This window comes from Carassius gibelio, chromosome A10 (genome assembly GCF_023724105.1).
Source record: "Carassius gibelio isolate Cgi1373 ecotype wild population from Czech Republic chromosome A10, carGib1.2-hapl.c, whole genome shotgun sequence".
Classification (NCBI taxonomy): Eukaryota; Metazoa; Chordata; class Actinopteri; order Cypriniformes; family Cyprinidae; genus Carassius; species Carassius gibelio.
In genome coordinates, this window is record NC_068380.1 from 25069775 (window position 1) to 25077323 (window position 7549).

Below are 7549 nucleotides of genomic sequence, written 5' to 3' on the forward strand. Positions count from 1 at the left end.
CAGTATCCATCCCATTAAGATTACTTCAAATGGGAGCATTGATTGGTCCTATGTTCATAAGTGCTTCTCTTTGGGGTAGTAGTACTGAGGAAATGAAGAGCAACCAAAGCTTCACCTATGTTCTATTTCGTATAGTTTTTTATTTATTTAATTAGTATTTCTTATTTTGCAGATATATGCCTCTGGTCCAAACTTGTAACTGTAAATGCTGAATAAAATTGAAAAAAATTGGACACAATTATGCATCCTCCTCTGTGGCCAACTTTTCAAATCCTTGCCTCCTTGAGTGAAAAGCAGATGATGTCTACTCTAACTTTAGCATCTTTCTTTTCAACCAAAGCAGAAAGTGCTATCAAGTTGGGGTAAATGTTTGCTGACTGACTTCCCAGTGTCCAACTGGTCTGTATTTAGTTTCATTTGAAGGAGACTCCCTCGATAACTACAAAAAGAAGCATCTGTTATTCCATGTAAGAATAAGTGCTTTACTTTGGGACTGCCTTGCTGGTGTTTGTTCATCAGTGGGTTTGTCTATTGACTTGATTACAGCAGAATCCAAATTTAAACGCTAGAAGGTGCTGTTTTTTCCAAAGTTTTGGGATGGTAATCATTGATTTTGTGCATGGTGTGTTTCTATGCTTTAACAAGGACTGTCATAATGTTCTTCTTTCAGAAAACATTATAACAGTTGAATTTGCATGACATGCTTTAAATGTGTGAAAAGTCCACCCATGCTCAAGAATGCTGAGGCATTCCAAAGATATTAACAGGGAAATCAAAGATTAATGGCCTTTCAAAACTACCCAAGTACCAACGACCACAGCAAAGCCAAAGAGCCATAGACATATTTATAATGGGTGCTGTTAACAAAACTGCTCAGATCAGCTCACCTTGACTGCAGGCAGCATGCTCCTGGTATCTCTGGCTGGAAATGTCCTCATCTGATTCCACAGAATTGTAGTCTTCGAAATGGAAAATATTTTGATTTGTCACTATCGGTACCCTCATAATGGCACTGACTTGTCTGTTGTAATAGGTAAGTGCTATTTGTTCGGGTAGTTTCAAGTGACCAGTGCTTCATGAGATAATTTATTTTCTGGGACGCCAAACTGAGTTCTAAATGCAATGATCAGATATTCACAGTATCCATCCCATTGAGATTACTTCAAATGGGAGCATTGATTGGTCCTATGTTCATAAGTGCTTCTCTTTGGGGTAGTAGTAATGAGGAAATGAAGAGCAACCAAAGCTTCACCTATGTTCTATTTCTTATAGTTTTTTATTTAATTAATTAGTATTTCTTATTTTGCAGATATATGCCTCTGGTCCAAACTTGTAACTGTAAATGCTGAATAAAATTGAAAAATGTGGACACAATTTTTCATCCTCCTCTGTAGCCACCTTTTCAACTCCTTGCCTCCTTGAGTGCAAAGCAGCTGATGTCTACTCTAACTTTAGCATCTTTCTTTTCAACCAAAGCAGAACGTGCTATCAAGTTGGGGTAAATGTTTGCTGACTGACTTCCCAGTGTCCAACTGGTCTGCATTTAGTTTCATTTGAAGGAGACTCCCTCGATGACTACAAAGAGAAGCATCTGTCATTCCATGTAAGAATAAGTGCTTTACTTTGGGACTGCCTTGCTGGTGTTTGTTCATCAGTGGGTTTGCCCCTTGCCTTGATTACAACAGAATCCAAATTTAAACGCTAGAAGGTGCTGTTTTTTCCAAAGTTTTGGCATGGTAATCATTGATTTTGTGCATGGTGTGTTTCTATGCTTTAACAAGGACTGTCATAATGTTCTTCTTTCAGAAAACATTATAATAGTTGAATTTGCATGAAATGCTTTAAATGTGTGAAAAGTCCACCCATGCTCAAGAATGCTGAGGCATTCCAAAGATATTAACAGGGAAATCAAAGATTAATGGCCTTTCAAAACTACCCAAGTACCAACGACCACAGCAAAGCCAAAGAGCCATAGACATATTTATAATGGGTGCTGTTAACAAAACTGCTCAGATCAGCTCACCTTGACTGCAGGCAGCATGCTCCTGGCATCTCTGGCTGGAAATGTCCTCATCTGATTCCACAGACTTGTAGTCTTCGAAATGCAAAATATTTTGATTTGTCACTATCGGTACCCTCATAATAGCACTGACTTGTCTGTTGTAATAGGTAAGTGCTATTTGTTGGGGTAGTTTCAAGTGACGATTGCTTCAGGACATAATTAATTTTCTGGGACGCCAAACTGAGTTCTAAAGGCAATGATCAGATATTCACAGTATCCATCCCATTAAGATTACTTCAAATGGGAGCATTGATTGGTCCTATGTTCATAAGTGCTTCTCTTTGGGGTAGTAGTACTGAGGAAATGAAGAGCAACCAAAGCTTTACCCATGTTCTATTTCGTATAGTTTTTTATTTATTTAATTAGTATTTCTTATTTTGCAGATATATGCCTCTGGTCCAAACTTGTAACTGTAAATGCTGAATAAAATTGAAAAATGTGGACACAATTTTTCATCCTCCTCTGTAGCCACCTTTTCAACTCCTTGCCTCCTTGAGTGCAAAGCAGCTGATGTCTACTCTAACTTTAGCATCTTTCTTTTCAACCAAAGCAGAAAGTGCTATCAAGTTGGGGTAAATGTTTGCTGACTGACTTCCCAGTGTCCAACTGGTCTGCATTTAGTTTCATTTGAAGGAGACTCCCTCGATGACTACAAAGAGAAGCATCTGTCATTCCATGTAAGAATAAGTGCTTTACTTTGGGACTGCCTTGCTGGTGTTTGTTCATCAGTGGGTTTGCCCCTTGCTTTGATTACAACAGAATCCAAATTTAAACACTAGAAGGTGCTGTTTTTTTCAAAGTTTTGGCATGGTAATCATTGATTTTGTGCATGGTGTGTTTCTATGCTTTAACAAGGACTGTCATAATGTTCTTCTTTCAGAAAACATTATAATAGTTGAATTTGCATGAAATGCTTTAAATGTGTGAAAAGTCCACCCATGCTCAAGAATGCTGAGGCATTCCAAAGATATTAACCCCTTACTAGTAACCCCCCTTTTTTGGCATGGAGACCGAAATTACATACCCAAAATAAAAAGGTTTCTGCTCATGATTCTTTCTGACCAGATACATAATCAACCTTTGTTCACAAAGCTGACACTTTAAAGTTTACTGTTCAGGAATCAGAATCACTCAGACTGTTATGATAATAGAGATATATAAGCTCAAACATAAAAACAAAAATAAAAATATTAAAAACATATGTTTTAAATGTATTTAAAAAAATGTTGATGTAGGAAATGAGTTTGAAAACACAGTGTAGCTAAGGCCACAAGTCTTCCAAGACTTCATAAAAAATTTCATAATCGAATCTGTAAAACTGTGAATTTTATGAAATATTTTCTAAGGCCATGTCATGTGTGTTTTTAGAGAAGGCTAATCAGATTGATTTATGGCCCTTGTCATCTCTGTAAGATCTCACATGTAAACACTGATGTGTGTTTTATATGTGTGTTTGGCTGTGAAAACTGCCCGTTTCATGATTGTATTGTTCTCACCAAACGGTTCTTTCACACCTCCGCCAAGTATGACACATTATCCGCATTATTCTTTTATCATTATTCTTTTGTTTTTATTCCACCTTTATTAGCCTTGATTGTGGTTTTTCAGGCTTTACAAAGCAACAAAGCAGCGATCTCACTTCAGTCTCTCTTTGCATTTAGCCCTTATTTATCAAAAGTCTTACTATAAAAATACAACAAAACATTTTCTTACGACCTTACGTGAATTATTGAGACAAAAATGCATTATGAAGAAGAAAAGCACCTGCTATTAGTAGCATTGGTGCTAACGTTAGCATCAAGCTACATCTGACAATTTATGAAATTATTAGTACACTTTTACTCAAAACTCACTTTAAACCCCGATCGAGTGTTTATAATAACTTCCTTTAGCGATCAGGGGTGGAATTTGGTCGTTTACTGTTGTAAAAATATGTTTTTTGTAGCCTTTTTCATCGCTGCACAAGTTAGCATTTCCGATGTACATTTTCGATTTTTTTTATAAAAACGCCCCAGATCTCAAGAAATTCTCATACCAAGCTTTACTATCGTAATCGCGGGTTTATTATTCGGATATTTTGTGTGTACAGAGGTGTTTCAGTGTTGTTTTGGCCAGATAACTACCAGGAAGTGTGCAGGAAGCATGTGACACGATGGGGCGGTGTCCAGATATGAAACTCTAAGATTGACGTTTGAAAGACCCAATCAGAGTCTGAGTCACACACCGCACGAGCTGTGACTACTGCACGCACACACAGATCGCTGGGAGAGGCTGTTTATCATCTGATCGCGTAAATCCGTGGAAAATGAATAGAAATGACGATTCTGTCTGAAGAAATATGAAGTAAACATCAGTAAATATATCCATATATCTCCGCAGATATGCATCTTTGGTCTGTAAATCCTTATTGACGCTGTTCAGTGAGTCTATGTGAACACAAATAAACCGCTCTTGACGTGACTGAATATGAGTGAGTTATGAATTTCTATTCAAAATGTGGCATAATACGGATTTATTATTTTGCACTCCTGACATAAATCACTAAATATCTGTCACTGCAACAATGTTTTATCAAAATATTGGTCAAATATCGAAGCTTGAGTCTTTAAACTTTCCATTGATGCACAGTTTGTCCAGATGAAGTAAGACAGTGATGTTTAAATGGAAAAATATTTTGATTTGTCACTATCGGTACCCTCATAATGGCACTGACTTGTCTGTTGTAATAGGTAAGTGCTATTTGTTCGGGTAGTTTCAAGTGACCAGTGCTTCATGAGATAATTTATTTTCTGGGACGCCAAACTGAGTTCTAAATGCAATGATCAGATATTCACAGTATCCATCCCATTGAGATTACTTCAAATGGGAGCATTGATTGGTCCTATGTTCATAAGTGCTTCTCTTTGGGGTAGTAGTAATGAGGAAATGAAGAGCAACCAAAGCTTCACCTATGTTCTATTTCTTATAGTTTTTTATTTAATTAATTAGTATTTCTTATTTTGCAGATATATGCCTCTGGTCCAAACTTGTAACTGTAAATGCTGAATAAAATTGAAAAATGTGGACACAATTTTTCATCCTCCTCTGTAGCCACCTTTTCAACTCCTTGCCTCCTTGAGTGCAAAGCAGCTGATGTCTACTCTAACTTTAGCATCTTTCTTTTCAACCAAAGCAGAACGTGCTATCAAGTTGGGGTAAATGTTTGCTGACTGACTTCCCAGTGTCCAACTGGTCTGCATTTAGTTTCATTTGAAGGAGACTCCCTCGATGACTACAAAGAGAAGCATCTGTCATTCCATGTAAGAATAAGTGCTTTACTTTGGGACTGCCTTGCTGGTGTTTGTTCATCAGTGGGTTTGCCCCTTGCCTTGATTACAACATAATCCAAATTTAAACGCTAGAAGGTGCTGTTTTTTCCAAAGTTTTGGCATGGTAATCATTGATTTTGTGCATGGTGTGTTTCTATGCTTTAACAAGGACTGTCATAATGTTCTTCTTTCAGAAAACATTATAATAGTTGAATTTGCATGAAATGCTTTAAATGTGTGAAAAGTCCACCCATGCTCAAGAATGCTGAGGCATTCCAAAGATATTAACAGGGAAATCAAAGATTAATGGCCTTTCAAAACTACCCAAGTACCAATGACCACAGCAAAGCCAAAGAGCCATAGACATATTTATGATGGGTGCTGTTAACAAAACTGCTCAGATCAGCTCACCTTGACTGCAGGCAGCATGCTCCTGGTATCTCTGGCTGGAAATGTCCTCATCTGATTCCACAGACTTGTAGTCTTCGAAATGGAAAATATTTTGATTTGTCACTATCGGTACCCTCATAATGGCACTGACTTGTCTGTTGTAATAGGTAAGTGCTATTTGTTGGGGTAGTTTCAAGTGACGAGTGCTTCAGGACATAATTCATTTTCTGGGACGCCAAACTGAGTTCTAAAGGCAATGATCAGATATTAACAGTATCCATCCCATTAAGATTACTTCAAATGGGAGCATTGATTGGTCCTATGTTCATAAGTGCTTCTCTTTGGGGTAGTAGTACTGAGGAAATGAAGAGCAACCAAAGCTTCACCTATGTTCTATTTCGTATAGTTTTTTATTTATTTAATTAGTATTTCTTATTTTGCAGATATATGCCTCTGGTCCAAACTTGTAACTGTAAATGCTGAATAAAATTGAAAAAAATTGGACACAATTATGCATCCTCCTCTGTGGCCAACTTTTCAAATCCTTGCCTCCTTGAGTGAAAAGCAGATGATGTCTACTCTAACTTTAGCATCTTTCTTTTCAACCAAAGCAGAAAGTGCTATCAAGTTGGGGTAAATGTTTGCTGACTGACTTCCCAGTGTCCAACTGGTCTGTATTTAGTTTCATTTGAAGGAGACTCCCTCGATAACTACAAAAAGAAGCATCTGTTATTCCATGTAAGAATAAGTGCTTTACTTTGGGACTGACTTGCTGGTGTTTGTTCATCAGTGGGTTTGTCTATTGACTTGATTACAGCAGAATCCAAATTTAAACGCTAGAAGGTGCTGTTTTTTTTCAAAGTTTTGGCATGGTAATCATTGATTTTGTGCATGGTGTGTTTCTATGCTTTAACAAGGACTGTCATAATGTTCTTCTTTCAGAAAACATTATAATAGTTGAATTTGCATGAAATGCTTTAAATGTGTGAAAAGTCCACCCATGCTCAAGAATGCTGAGGCATTCCAAAGATATTAACAGGGAAATCAAAGATTAATGGCCTTTCAAAACTGCCCAAGTACCAACGACCACAGCAAAGCCAAAGAGCCATAGACATATTTATAATGGGTGCTGTTAACAAAACTGCTCAGATCAGCTCACCTTGACTGCAGGCAGCATGCTCCTGGCATCTCTGGCTGGAAATGTCCTCATCTGATTCCACAGACTTGTAGTCTTCGAAATGGAAAATATTTTGATTTGTCACTATCGGTACCCTCATAATGGCACTGACTTGTCTGTTGTAATAGGTAAGTGCTATTTGTTGGGGTAGTTTCAAGTGACGAGTGCTTCAGGACATAATTCATTTTCTGGGACGCCAAACTGAGTTCTAAAGGCAATGATCAGATAATCACAGTATCCATCCCATTAAGATTACTTCAAATGGGAGCATTGATTGGTCCTATGTTCATAAGTGCTTCTCTTTGGGGTAGTAGTACTGAGGAAATGAAGAGCAACCAAAGCTTCACCTATGTTCTATTTCTTATAGTTTTTTATTTAATTAATTAGTATTTCTTATTTTGCAGATATATGCCTCTGGTCCAAACTTGTAACTGTAAATGCTGAATAAAATTGAAAAATTGGACACAATTTTTCATCCTCCTCTGTAGCCACCTTTTCAACTCATTGCCTCCTTGAGTGCAAAGCAGCTGATGTCTACTCTAACTTTAGCATCTTTCTTTTCAACCAAAGCAGAAAGTGCTATCAAGTTGGGGTAAATGTTTGCTGACTGAC

General features: G+C 37.4%; 1 long non-coding RNA gene across 1 annotated transcript; it reads left to right on the forward strand.

Moving 5' to 3' along the window:
* The first annotated feature begins 1538 nt into the window (after positions 1–1538).
* LOC128021681 (uncharacterized) lies at positions 1539–4522 on the forward strand. The gene is made up of 2 exons (XR_008185635.1): positions 1539–1708; positions 2845–4522. It is a non-coding gene; the product is annotated as an uncharacterized LOC128021681 (long non-coding RNA).
* The last annotated feature ends 3027 nt before the right edge of the window (positions 4523–7549 follow it).